The following is a 14,485-nucleotide window of genomic DNA, read 5'->3' as shown; positions in this document are numbered from 1 at the left end:
TCTATCTAATTAACCTATGAAATTCAGCTATCTAATCCTAAACTTCTTATCTCTGACATGGAATTATTAAAATGCCTATTTCAAAAGATTCTTGTAAGAAATAGTAATCTAACATATATGAATTTCTTAACAACGGGTCAGGCACACAGAAAGCATTCAATAGCTACACTTGTTCAAAACCGGTAGAAGTCCCATCCCTACTTTTTTAGAGTGCTTACTCTATCAGGATGTAGAGAAATTCTCTTTCCTCTTAGAAAACTCTCAGATTTCTCCAAAGGCTTTCAAGGTAATTAAAATGTGTGCTTGTTTTTATTATGAGATGGTACCTCTCTACTTGGGAGGAAAGTACACTATTCTTTTTTTAAAGGTTTGATAGTGACATAAGTAAACCAAATGGCAATCTCATTCCCAAAGAAGCCTTTTGTTATCACTAGTTCCCTTGGTTGGCTTTTATTTTTTTTCTTCTCAGTGATTTTTTTTTTTCTTTTATTTTTAGGTGAGGCAACCCTTGGTTAACCTCACAGATTGCAAAAACCTGGTTAGTTTACAGTCTCTTAGTTTTTATTTTTTATGCCTATAGCACCTGGTCTTCCTAGGTAGTCTCCCATCCAGGTACTAAACAGACTCGACCCTGCTTAGCTTCTGAGATCAGACAGGATCAGGCTTGTTCAGAATGGCATGGTCGTAGACTCTTCTTAGAAATGTTTTAAATGACTTTCCTGATTATAAATTATATGTATGACCTCTCTGTCATTCACAGATTTACATCTGCAATATTAATCATTGGCAAATATAGTGGACACCAATAGTTCTCATGGATAATTGGATCTTTGGGCATATATGAGTCTGAAATCCCTGCCCCTTGCAGTTAAGTGGGCCCTGTGAGAAGCAAAAAATGTGAACAAATATAGCATGTTACTTGCTGATGTAATGAAGAGCCCCATGGGATCCTCTAGTCCCCTCTCCCTCTGCCACAGCTGTGACAGACAATGCCTTGTGCTCATATGGCAGAACCAGAGGACCAAAGCAGCATAGGTTACTGAGTGATCAAGTTCTTTGGAGTGTCCTCCAGATTTTCAGTAAACTTTACATAAATGGGGTGAGTGGTGGTGGTGAAATACTTTTGTTTTGTTAAGTCAATGAAGTTACGGTTTCTTTTTGTTGTTTTCACAGGATCTCCTAACACGCATGTGCAAGAAAGGGTTAATTCATCAAGTCTGAGTTGCTTAAAACTTGCACATTCCCAGAAGAGCCTATTTTCTTGACTAGCCCTTGGTGGTCAACTGTGAATTGAGTATTTGGAGTGTTCTAACTGAGAAAAGTATTTTGCATGTCTGGAGCTTTGAAGGAAACTGTACTAGTTTTTGTCCAGAGAGCCTGTGCAAACCATGCGATGTATGTTGGACACTTGCCTTCTGTTTGGCAGGTTGTAGTTTTGGTAGCTATAGTCAGTCACAAAGGCATTGTGTGTTTACATGGTCGAACCTCAGACTCTTAGGCTCAAGCAGACTTCCCTTCCCATGCTACCACAGTTTAGCAGTAAAAATTAAGTGCATCTTAGATGACTCCACTGGGAAAGAAACTCTGGGTAGCTTGCTTCTAGTTTCCACCACACTCGGTGTGTTGCATCATTTGCTGATTTTCTTTGCATCTTTTCATTGTGATAAACCATGCCCATAAGGATAACAATTTTTGAGTCTATGAGTCCTTTCAGTGAATCACTAAACCCAGGGATGATATTGGAGACCACTATGACACTCCTTAACTGATATAGAAAATTCGTAATGGAAATGGGATGTTCTGATAACAAAAACCTAAAATATGTGACATTGCTGTTATAGGTCCCTGAAAAGACTGTGATTCACATTAAAAAGTGGCAGAATGTTTATTACATGTGGTAAAATTATAAAATTCTTATCTAGGGTAATTTGAGTTAGATAATGTAAATTATAAACTTGTCCTCTTGACCTGAGAGTCTAAAGAAAAAGGTTGGAAAAGAGAATTTTATTAGAGTGTTTAGAATGAAACTGGCCACATTTTATAGGATATTTCAAGAAAGTGATGAGCTCAGGAAAAAATTGGCTATTAAGTGAAATGGTAGAATTATATTCTAGATTTTGCAATATTGGTGAAACTGCTTTTGATCTCAAACTATAATTAATGAATATAATAAAGATTTTGAAGTCGAAAGCCTGTAAAAACTCGGCCATGCAACAAGGAAGGCCTTCCCACTTTTTGGTAAAGTTTCTCAAAAGACTTAAATTAAGTGCCTTAGAATAAAAGTCAGATTAAGGGTCAAGGCCCAATAAATTAATATCCATATTTAAAATATCTTGAGGTTAAAAATTAGAGGTATGGTAGGACTTTTTCATCTACCATTCCAAATAGACTTAGTAAGTTGATAAAGTAAAGTAAGAGGAAATAGATAAATAAGAGAAAAGACTGGACCTGAGAACCTATAAAGAACATTTTTAAAGCAATTCCTGGTATGGGTCCTGGTACATAGATCTGAATGAATTCAAATATGGAAGAGCCCAACTGTGTGTGGGGGGAGGGGGGTGTTTATACAGTTGACTCTCAATATCTGCAGATTCTACATCCATGAATTTAACCAACCATGGATGGAAAATATTCAGAAAAAAAAAGTTACATTGTTTCTGACGTGTACTGTGTTGTTAGGCCTATGATAGTTGTATCTGTACTGAACATCTACAGACTTTTTTTCTTGTCATTATTTTCTAAACAATATGGTATGACAACTATTTACACAGCATTTACATTGCTTTAGGTATTATGAGTAACCTAGAAGTGATTTAAAGTCTACAGGAGGAAGTGGATAGGTTATATGCAAACACGATGTCGTTTTATATAAGAAACTTGAGCATCTGTTGGGAGGGGTGGGTCCTGAAACCAATGCCACATGGTTACCAAGGAATGACAATATATACAGTATTGTGTTGCTCAATAAATTTGGAGTTGAGACTGAAAAAGCCTGTCATTCTTTGAGACTTAAAAACAACCTTTACATCAGTCAAAAGTATTGATTACCTTTAGGGATTACCTCTTACAATTCCTGAAACAATCCCTTTAACTCAGGAGCATAAAAACAATAGAAATAAAGTAAACATTACAGATTGGTATCAGACAGAGCAGGATTTGAAGGCAAGTTCCATTCTGGACAAGGTATGGAACACTGAGCAATTTAAATAGAAATATTTGTAATGCCATTTCAAAAGGTCATTGTGAGGATTAAAGGTATGTAATTGCTTAGTATAATATCTGTAACATAGCAAGTGTCCAATAAACATGAGCATACATTGTCAAAATTATCTTTGTGCTCCCATGCTTCTATCGGTAGGGAGTGGGTTGAGAAATTATCATAAAGGGAATCTCTTTCAGAAGAGCAAGACAAGTGATTCATTTCATTTTTGCCTGGTGGGATTTTGGAATTTCTAAGGACCAATGAATGCTATGTCTCTCTCATTCTTCTCTTTTCAGAATGAGAATGTTTATTGCAATTATCCTAGCCATATCACAGCATTATATCCTAAGTGTTGTTCATAGGTTTCCAGTCCAAGAGAAACTGCATTCAGATCTGATGGAGAGACTTAGCCTGTTGTTGTATATGATCTAGATGATCTTCCTTGTCAAGGGGCTGTGCATTTTTCAGGAAGATTAAACTTAATATATTAGAACTGGAAGAACAAACTCTAGCAGAATTTACCAAAGCTCATCAGTATCCAATTCTCTTTTTCTGTCCCGATTTGCAGGAACTGTACTTCCCAAACTCTTTACAGTGAAATGAGACCATGTGACTGCTCTGGCTAATAAAATGCATCACTTTCAAGCAGAGGCAGTGAAAATACCCTGAGTAGTTTCCAAACTCATTATCCTGCTGCTGCAGCTCTTATGAAGGAATCCTTGTGTTATGAGGACTAAGTCCCAAGAGTGGGTGGACGAGAGCTGCCACTGAGCTTTGCTAAACAATAGGTTCGCATTGCGTGAAGCCAAAAAGATTTCTGATTATCTGTTAAAGCAGCATAATGTAGCTCATGCTGACTAAAAACAGTGTTCACTCCTGAATATCTATGACTCGAAATTGTTTCCAGTATTTCTGCATGTGAATAAGAGTCTTTTCCTCAATAAGTCTATATGCTGGTTATTGTCAATTTGTGCTCTCAAAGGCTAGTGTGGTTGCAGCATAATAAACATGGAAAAGGGTAGTACAAGAGAAGTTCTAAATTTAGGAGGTCTAAATTATGAAGGATTTTTTAAATCATGGCAGTGCAGGCATGGATATTACCTTTCTAAAAGCAGCAGGAAAACGTTGAGAGATACTCAACAGAAGAATGACATATGATATACATTTTATAAATATTCTGGTCTATGTGCAGTTCAAAAATAGAAAGGGGATAATAGTTTTAGTGGTTATTGTAGTTCTTCATGAAAAAGATGATTTATTTTAAATGAGAGTGGTTGCAGTGTGAACGGTGAGGATGTGTTCCACATATATTTTGTATTTAGAAGCAATAGGACTTGCTGATCATGTAAGAAAATGCCCTAGAAAATTATTTCTCTTGAGAGGAATGTAATTTTTGAGAAAGTCAAGAGACTATACAGCCTTTTCTGTATTTGCAAAGCTGGAAATTTGCAAAGATCTTGGGATTTATCCCTTGTAAATGTCAAGGGTCTTATGATATCTACTTATTGTAGAAAACTTGAAAAATACAGATGTACCCAAATGTCACTGAGAAGTGGGTATGGATTGCATCTATGCCACAATTGCATTTTTTTCTAAGAACTTCCAATTTCATCTCCTACAACATTTTTCTCCCCAGCACAAGCAGAAATAGACTTCCAAGTATACCGCCTGCTCCACATACCTATTACCTCTGGGAACACCCAAAGGGATGCTTCTCACATCTCCAAAAATTTCTGTAGTTCTTCCTCCTCTCTTATTTGGCCCCCCAAATTTTCCAGTTAGTCCCTCCCCACAGTTATACACACAAACAAGATATGCTTCAGAGGGTCTCCGGGCCAGAACTTCCATAAATTTTGTCAGATAAGCACTAATATTCATGACAGGATATTTTTAAATGATAATTTAAATTTTTTATATGAAAACTGTTTTCTTTCATCTCTAACCTCTTATATCTTGTCCGAACTCTCTCAAGAAAACAATCCAATCATAATTGGGCCCTCACCGCTCTGTCTATATTATTTCATCTAAAGTCTATGGATTATAATTTTTCCTTCATTTTTGTTTTTGCTACGATAATCAATCCTACAATCATCTCTTTATGGGACTATAGAAACAACCTCCTAGTAGTTCCCTCATCCAATCCTTTTTATGGTCAGTCAGCACTCTACAATGCAGCTAGACTAAACCCAGTAAAATAATGATCTGACCACCCCTACCCTTCAACTACCTCCATTAAAATCCTGAAATCTTTCAATGTCTTCTCACTACCTGGTTGATAGATCCCAAGCTTCTAGGAATGTTTGTTTAGGTATTGCCATACTGCCTACTTTCTGAAGCCTCGTCTTCTTAATCTTTCTCCCTAAAACATGCACTTTATAGGCTAATTGATCTAAATAGCATTTAGTTCCTCAAATATGTCAGTGATCTCTCATTTCGGGGCCCTCATGTGTCCTGATCTTTCTTCCTGCAAGTGTATTGCTTATACCTCTTTAAGATCTGAGTTTCAGTAGCTCTTCCTCTATGTCTTTGACCTCTTCCTAAACCAGATTCTGAATTTTTAACATTAGTTTTCAATTATCTTACATAACCTCATTATGCCATTCATCACGTTTGTATTGTTATTCCATGTTTTATCATCTTGTAGACACCACTTGACTTCACAAAGTCAGGGCATCTCCCTTGCCCATCACATAGTAGGTGTGTAGCAAATGTTTATTGACTTATTATTGTGTTGGTAGCTTTTCATGCCCTGATAGGTCACTTGCCTTTTGAAAACAAGCCAATAAGCAACTACCTACATGAATTTTATGGAGTAGGGAAAATTATCTACCTTAGAGACTAGTGGAACATGACTTTTCTCACCAATTTCTCTACTATACTGGAAAATATATGGAGAAAAATAAATTGTTAAAAAGCGGGAGAACCCTAATATCTAATTAATGTATTTCTGTCTTCTGTACATGAATGGTAGGTAGACTGAAAGCATGCTTAGCTGCAGAGATCAATAAATGATACAGGGCTAGATGAATGCATAAACGATCGTTATATTTGAAAGTATACTGAGTGGGGCTGTGTATATAGGTTTTATTCATTGATCTTTGTTTTTTGGAATAATTTTAGATGTTTCAATTTTAACATAATCTAGTCAACCTTTCTCCATGTAATTAAATTGTTCTTAATGCCCACATGACATTCAAATATATGATGCATGTTATTTATTTAGCCTTCTCATTCAGGAACACATACATTATTTCCATTTTTTCCTCATTATAAATAATACCCTAGCAAACATTTCTGTCAAAGTCTTTCTCCGAATCTGAGTGTAATATTAATCTTTGACACTTCTATCCTTTTTTTTGCTCTGATGCCTTGTCTTCCTACGGGAACTATGAAATCTTTTGGTGCACCTACACAGAGACCCGTTTTCAAAGATCAGCTGTCCACTTTGCCAATTCTTAGAGACTTTCTCCAGCTGGATGTAGCAGCATCCAAGCTATTGAGTTTGAAGACATCGATACAGTGGAATTGTGTGAACTTGAAACTCACTTAGATGCCTTAAATCTTGGTCTCCTCATTCTTATAATGAGGTATTTTATTATTTGCTTCTGTGTTTAATGGACCATTAAGCAAGGAAATATAAGTAAATGCATTTTAACCAATAATATTGTGTGTGTGTGTGTGTGTGTGTGTGTGTGTGTGTGTAAAAGTGGCTGATAAGTTTTGTCTTATTTGAAATGATTTCCTGTCTTTTGTATCACTTGAAAAAAGTACAGATGCTTGATTAATATGTCATATGTTTGGATTATATCCAGGGTCTGAGGCTCGGCACATAAGGTTCTTCTCAGTTTTACTCCAAGTTACAGCTGCAAACTCATTTCGTGTGTGTGTGTTTTTTCTTTTCTGTGCCAGATGTACTTACCTTCCCATGTCTTGATAAATTTCAAGGTCCTTTCAGCACATGGTGTCTTTCTACAAGCTCGTTCTTCTATGTGTAGTGTCTTCTACCAATTATTCCCCTATGCCCATTGGCTAATTGACACCAGTCAAAGATTAAAGGTTTTGACAAGTCATTTCCAAATAAACTTTAAGAGACACTATGTGTGTATGAGTGTGTTTTTGTGTATGGAGACTATCATATAATGCTATAATTTTTCGTAGTGTACGTGTGTGAGTGAGCATACATGTGAATGTATGTGTGTGTGCATATGCGTGTAAGGAGAATACATGTTGAGAATTGGAATAAAATGTGCTTTTTTTCCCCAGAGTTTCTGTCTGACGAAGTCAGTGAATTTCTAGTTAATGGAGAAATAAGGATAGGATTGCCTCCTTGGCTTTTCCTCAGAAGGCAACAAGTGATGGCTTACCTGAATGCTACTGCACCTGCACTGCCTGTAGCTGTGTGAAGCTGTCAGCTTCCTTTCAGGAGATGACCTTACATAGCAAGGTGCAGATGCTTCCCTGTGTTAGTTATAACAGGATGTTGGAGAGGGAGAACAGACATGCATTATGGTAGGGAAAATTAACAACCAGTGTCTGGAAGAGAAAGAATTGAAAACGACAGGCCAGTTTTAAGAGGCCTTTTGTTTGGGCTTACATTTTTCACCTAGAAATGGACACAATTACTGAAAATTAGAAATGAAGCTGGGCTTTATACAATAAAATGAGATAATTTCACGGCCAAAACAAGTGGGCTTACGTTGAAAGGAAAGCCATTAAAATATACCTAAGCAGTAAGTTAATGGGGGAGAAATTCAATTTGAAAATGAGAGAACATTTTCAGATAGAAAGGGCAGGCAGTGGAACAGTGTGCTTAATGAGGTACAGTAGATATATTCAAGTTTAATCTAGATAATTTTAGATAATTACAGAAAAAGCTTAGGCTAGTTTTTTTTTTTTTTCCCTACTCCCCCCCGCCCACACACACTGTTTGATGCCATTTGACTAGATCAGAAAAAAAAAAAAAAAAATGCACTATCGTCTTAGGATCTTGTTGTTTTGTATAAAGTCTATTTCCAAAAAAATAAAATTTCAGAGTTATTCTGTAAGTAACTAGATGTCAGTCTCACATAGAAACTGCGTCGTCGCCAAAGGATGCTCAGACAAGAATATTCGGTATTTTCATTGCTCCTGACCCTCATGCTTTTGTCCAGAGAATAAGCTCATCTGGTGTCATCCCTTCTTTCTCTTCACCTCACTGATTGTGGGCTGTACTAGGAAATAATGCCTTGGCGAATGACCACTTTCTGATTGCCCAAAGGCTGCTTCCTTGGTCATAATGAGATTTCCTAAGATTAAAAGCTTCTCACAGTTATGCTACTATGTTTGTGGCAGTGTTTGTACTCACATCAGGTCAGAAATATTTAGGAAAGTTACTTTCATAAGCTCAAGTTTAGTCCAGTTCTAAAAATATGTTTGTAACATGTATAAACTTATTTAAAAAGATAATTCACCGGCTCAAGGCGACTATCTCAGGGAACATAAATTTTACTTTTCTAAATGTGGTATAGAATCAATTCTTGGATGTGGCTACTGACATGATAAACACCACATCTGACCCTAATGTCTAAGGCACACATTCTAGAAAAACCCAGAAACCGAAACCAACCAGAAGTGACTCTCCAGGTGCTGAAACAAAGCCACATACCCAGTGAAGACCACCAAGCAGCACATGTGAATGTACTGATCTCCTTAATAATTTCTCAGATAAAACTATTCCAGCTTCATTTAGAAATGAAGGAGTTATCAACACTATCAAATCATTTCTCATATATGTTAACAATTAAGACTATGTTGATCCTTCCGTCAAATAAGCTGTTATTCTATTTCTTCATTATTAGAGATATAATATCTCGATAATTTTTCTTTCAGTACTTACTGTTTATTCCTGGAAACACAGTAAAAGCTATTAAGATCTCAGAAAGTCTATAACATATCTGGTAGTCAAAATAAAGAAAGTTGCTACTAAATTCAGTTTATATAAAAATCCCATACCATACCTTTTATCTAAGAAACAAACAAATGAACAAGCAAAAACAATGTTCATATGCTCCATGCAATTGCTCTTTTGATTGCTTGCTTATTTATAAATAGAGATATTACCCAACAATGGGCAGCATAAATATTAAAGGTGTTTTACCTACATTCACCCTATGGGCAATTTAGGGGCAGCAGAGATCTGCAATTGTCTCCAGCAGGTAAAAACCATGAGTTTATCTCTTAATGCAGGGGTCCCCAACCCCTGGGGCGTGGACCAATACCAGTCCGTGGCCTGTTAGGAACCGGGCCGTACAGCAGGAGGTGAGCTGCGGGCAAGTGGGCAAAGCTCCATTTGTATCTACAGTCACTCCCAGTGCTAACATTGCCGCCTCAGCTCCACCTCAGATCATCAGGCATTAGATGATCCGGTCCTTGGTGTCGAAAAGGTTGGGGACCACTGTCTTAATAGATCAAGAAAATTCAAAACATGAAAACTATGATCTGAGTCAAACTAACAGGACATCAGGGGTGGATGGCCACAGATCCTCCTATTACATTTGAATATTCTTGTCTTGTATTTTTGTGAATTGAGGCCCAAATAAGTTTTGTTTTTTTGTTTGTTTGTTTTGTTTTGTTTGATACAGGGAGCTTGAATGCACAGTGGAGCTTAATAAGAAAGCACTTTTCATAGGTCAAAAGACTTTCCTTGAAGAATGAGTCTAAGTGTGCTAGCAAGTTTTAGGAGAGCTGCACCCCACCCCCCATTCCCTTCTAGATATCTCCATTTGTGGAGCAGAATCCCCACTAGCATAATACTCTGAGCCATTCTCTGGCCCCTCTATAACTCAGCCTCCATGCGGGAAAGTTGAGTTTACCGTTTTAGAAGTTTGGAAAGAGGAAATGGAGAATGTGTGGTGCACCTTCCTTCTCCTCTCTGTTGGAAATTGGCAATTTCTCTATGTCATAAGGTCTATAGTCATGAATCCTGTTCCCTTCAGTGGTAAAGCCTGTGGACTTAACAGTGTATCCTCATATCCCCACATCTGATTCATTGAGCAGTGAATTTTAAGAATTGTGAAGTCTAAATTTACATGTGGAGAAATTTTCAAGAAGCCAGGGCACATGATATCTTCGGTTTTCTTTAATATTTGTTAATAATTAGTTTAGAATAATTTCTTTGCATTTAGTAATCTCTATTTGTTTCTCAGCCAGGTCTGTAAGTCACTAAGAAATATTTTATATAGCTTTGAGATTATAACTACTATCTTTCACCATTGGACTGAGGCAAGCCCAATTAGAAAATTGTTCATTTTTTTGTATTAACATACCAATAAAATTATACTCCTCATCAGTTGATAATTATGCTTCTAAATATTGAAAATTCAAATACCAGCACTATCTACTAAAATATGATAAGTTTTATTAATAGACAGATAGAAATGAAAGTTCCTGCCAGATTTGAATACATAATTTTCACAAACATAGAGGTAGAAAGTAGTTAATAACAAATACTTAAACCAACTCTTTAGTCATTATTAATTTATTATTATTATTATTATTCAAGAAATTTTATACCTGGAGTGTCTTAATTTTGAGAATTAGTCTAGTGTCAAAACAGTGTCAGGTCATAGAACAGTGGGCGAGAAACTGAAGAATGCTTTAGATGAATATGAGATGGTATTTTAAGTCTATCTTTGAAAATGATTGAGGAAGATCAAGAGAATCAAGCTAAAAGAGAAAAGGTAGATAGTTCAAAGAAATTCAGGGTTGCAGAGGCCATGATTCAAATGAAAGGATTTTTTAAATGTACTTAGGACACAATACTCCAATATTTAACTACTTTTAAGGTTTTGGCTGGACAAAGAGGAAATGTTTTTATTGATAACCAGTCTAGAAAAAGTGATTAGGACTTGATAAAGGGAACACAAGAATATAGTGAAGATCACAGAGCTCAGACTGAAATAATTCTCTTGTGTGGAGCTAGGAAACTATTGAGAAATGCTACCTCAAAGCTAAAGATAGAGTACATACTAAGAGCTAATGGAAAACTGCCTCCTTGAAGATTGTAATAATTATAATAATATCTTCTATACTCTTTGAATAAATATAATAGAGGAAGACTAGGAGTACCAATGTAAAATGCTCAAATTATTATCAAGTGGGGTTCAAGACAAGTTATCATTATATGTAGAGACACAGATATTAATCATTTTCTCAAGGAAAATGTGGAAATTTTATAAAATAAGAAATCTAAGGCAAGATAAAGCATGGGTGATATAAGCTAGGGGAAGGCAGGCAAATATCTCAACAGACAGAATCCAGACCCATTCTAGATATGGGGTCAAAAGAAGAATAAATCTTAGATATGTTACTCCACTCAGGGGAACAAAAGTAGAAATGTTTGGGCAGAGCCAGAAATGAAAGGCAACATATTTCTTACTCCAGAGGATCTCAGTAGGGTCTGAGACATATATTTTAAAAAAAATGTAGAAACCTATTTAACAGAGACTATTAAGCACAGCTGTTTTTCCAACAACCTAAGCAATGAATGCATGTATACATCAAGAGGGACTCCAAACATGTTGTGAGGGCAGCACCCAAGCTAGAAGAATAGACAGAATTAGGCTGATAGATGTTTAGAGATATCAAGAAATTGAAGACATTCGATTATGACTGGATGAGGTCAAACATTATTTGGAGAACAAATAATTGGAGTTGTCCTAATTATAAATTAATGTATTTTACCAGTAGAGTTGCCTGTCATCAATGTAAACACCCCACTGTTAGAAGAAAGCAGCACACGTAGAAAAGTTGTAGACTCAGAATAGAGAAAGGAAACTTGATAATAAAAAAAAAAAAAAAAAAAAGCAGGCAGTTAAAGTCTCTGAAGAATAATAGGACCAGAAAGGAAGGCTCATGACTCTCCATTCTGATACTTTGCTAGGGCCAGAGTATGAACAACTAAAATAATCCTTAAAAATTTATTGTCAATGCTATGTGCTCAAGTGGTATGATTACATCTTCCTTTCCGGAGAATGAGAACACTGAACATGTTCTTCCTTTTCTTTTCTTTTTCTTTTTCTCCTCTACCTATTCCTCCTCCCTCCTTTGTCTTTTTCCTTTTTAAAGGGACATAGAAATGTATGACTTGTTTACAGGAAAAAATATAAGAATATAAGATATGGTGACAGAGGATTTTAATTTATTTTAGTATTTTCTTTTTTAGATTGACCAGAAAATGTATATTTTAATTTATTTTCTTTGGGTCTGTACTAATTTTATTTTGAAAAATCTGATAATATAAAGTGTTTTGTATTCAAGTTGAGCCATATTTTTATTGGAATTGATATCAGTGTTGATATTGTCATTTGATCCCACTATAGCCTTCCTGATAGATTGTTTTGGATAAAATGGCTTAAAATAATTTGATATGAAAAAAACCAGAAAATTCTAACCTTAAATGCAGTGTAAATGTTGAATAGACATGATATTTGCACTGTTGTAATGTATTTTAAATGTAGGGGTGGCAAAGACTATGTTATCGAGTGGTACTCCCAGTAAGATCATCAAGGAGAATAGTTGTTATTATTGGGGGAGTGGCCTGTGAGAGTACAGCAGTAATGTTGATCTTCTCTTAGTTGACCATAAGCTTAGTGGCCAAGCCCAGCGAAGTAAGACAGAAAGACATGGAATATTTGAGAAAAGGTACTTCATCCCAAGCTGATGATTTCTTACATGGGTTTAAAGCCTCATTATTTTTAGCAATTCTTGCCCCTCTGCTTTACTATTCCTACATAGAGGTGGAGTAAGTCATTATAGTGGTGAGTCTGAGAGAGGAACTAGATTCAGGTAGCCAGCTCTCTTTATTCTCTCACTAAGGTACATGTTGGCCCGAGAAGACACATGCATTTCATTGCTTTTGGCTATGCATGGAGTACAGACAAATCTGGCTCCTTTTTATCAAGGCAGAAGTGGTAATGCAAAATACATTGAATTTAGGAAATCGTCAATACATTGGGAATACATCAAATTTAGAAAACTGTCAATAGCAAGAAGTTATAGAAGTCTAGTTCTCCTTGAAGAACATCTCTGCTCATGTTGGAGCAGAATGATGAACTTTTAGAAAGAGATCTTAGAAACATACTTTATCTTTAAAAAAATCCCACTATGAAATCCTCCAGTAGAGCAGGGGCTCCTAACCAGCACATTTTATGGGAGTTGGGTGGTGTGAGGCTGTCACTAGAACTCATTCTTGAAAATTATGAGACTCTAATCATAGTCAATGAATAACAATAACTAATTGAAACCACAGTTTTCAGAGGAAAATGATTTTAATAAACTTACCAGTTGTCTTTTCACCATATCAAGGAGAGGTATCACCATAGAGAACTGTATGCTTATTCCAAGTATTATATAAGTTAGCACATAGACAAACTAAATTATATTTACATGATTTTAAATTACTAAGTAATCAATGAAATAAAATTTGTCATGTTTACAAATTTTAAAAAACCATTAAACAACTTAATGCAGTTATTTAGGAGTTTGACTTTTTTTTAGTACAAAATATATCTACTTTAATTATTTACTTCAATAAAAGCTATACATATTTTACATATGTTTTCACAATTTAAAATTAATATGTTGTCTTGTATTGAATGGGTAAATAAATAAACTTTCACTTTGAAGTCAACATGAGAAACTTGAAATATTTCATTACATAGCTCACTAGTCCACCAGCTATTTTAGTAACTTATTTAAAAATTGACAACAAAAGATTAACTTGCAAGTTGCTTTTTTTTACAATCCCTAAATGATTCCTAAGTTTATAATTAATGAGCTTAAAGAAATAAACCATTTTTTTTTCGGTATCGGTAAATGTGTGAGGCATTATAATAAGAACAATCAATCATTTAATTTATCATCTTTTTCACTTTATGTTCCCTAGCTCACTGATATGAGATTCTTTAACTCAATTTCTAATAAATAGGTGTTGAATAATGCACAGAATAAATCTCAGTATATAGAGGAGTATGTGTCAATGTCATAACTTCCTCATCCATGTCCGATTATTCTCCATCCTTAACAATATTCAATTTATTTTTCGTAAAGAAATTCATTCCCAGGGGAGGTATGAACTTTACTTTGTTCAGCAAACTTGATGGTTGGGTGTGTTATCTTTCATATCTGCTTTTTGTTATTAACAATCAATTCATCTCTACACATACAAGTCACAGATTAATAAGTGAAAAGGCTTTCATTAATAATTAATGACATTTTCTTTATTTGCTCAAGACTGAAATTCAG

At 35.4% G+C, this 14,485-nt stretch overlaps 1 pseudogene; it reads right to left on the bottom strand.

The window, feature by feature from the left end:
* Positions 1–571: 571 nt before the first annotated feature.
* On the bottom strand, positions 572–690 carry LOC112478611 (annotated as a pseudogene).
* Positions 691–14,485: the final 13,795 nt, after the last annotated feature.

Source organism: Pteropus alecto, unplaced genomic scaffold, assembly GCF_000325575.1.
Source record: "Pteropus alecto unplaced genomic scaffold, ASM32557v1 scaffold61, whole genome shotgun sequence".
Classification (NCBI taxonomy): domain Eukaryota; kingdom Metazoa; phylum Chordata; class Mammalia; order Chiroptera; family Pteropodidae; genus Pteropus; species Pteropus alecto.
The sequence above is the reverse complement of the archived record's forward strand: the minus strand, read 5'-3'. Positions and strand labels throughout refer to the sequence as shown.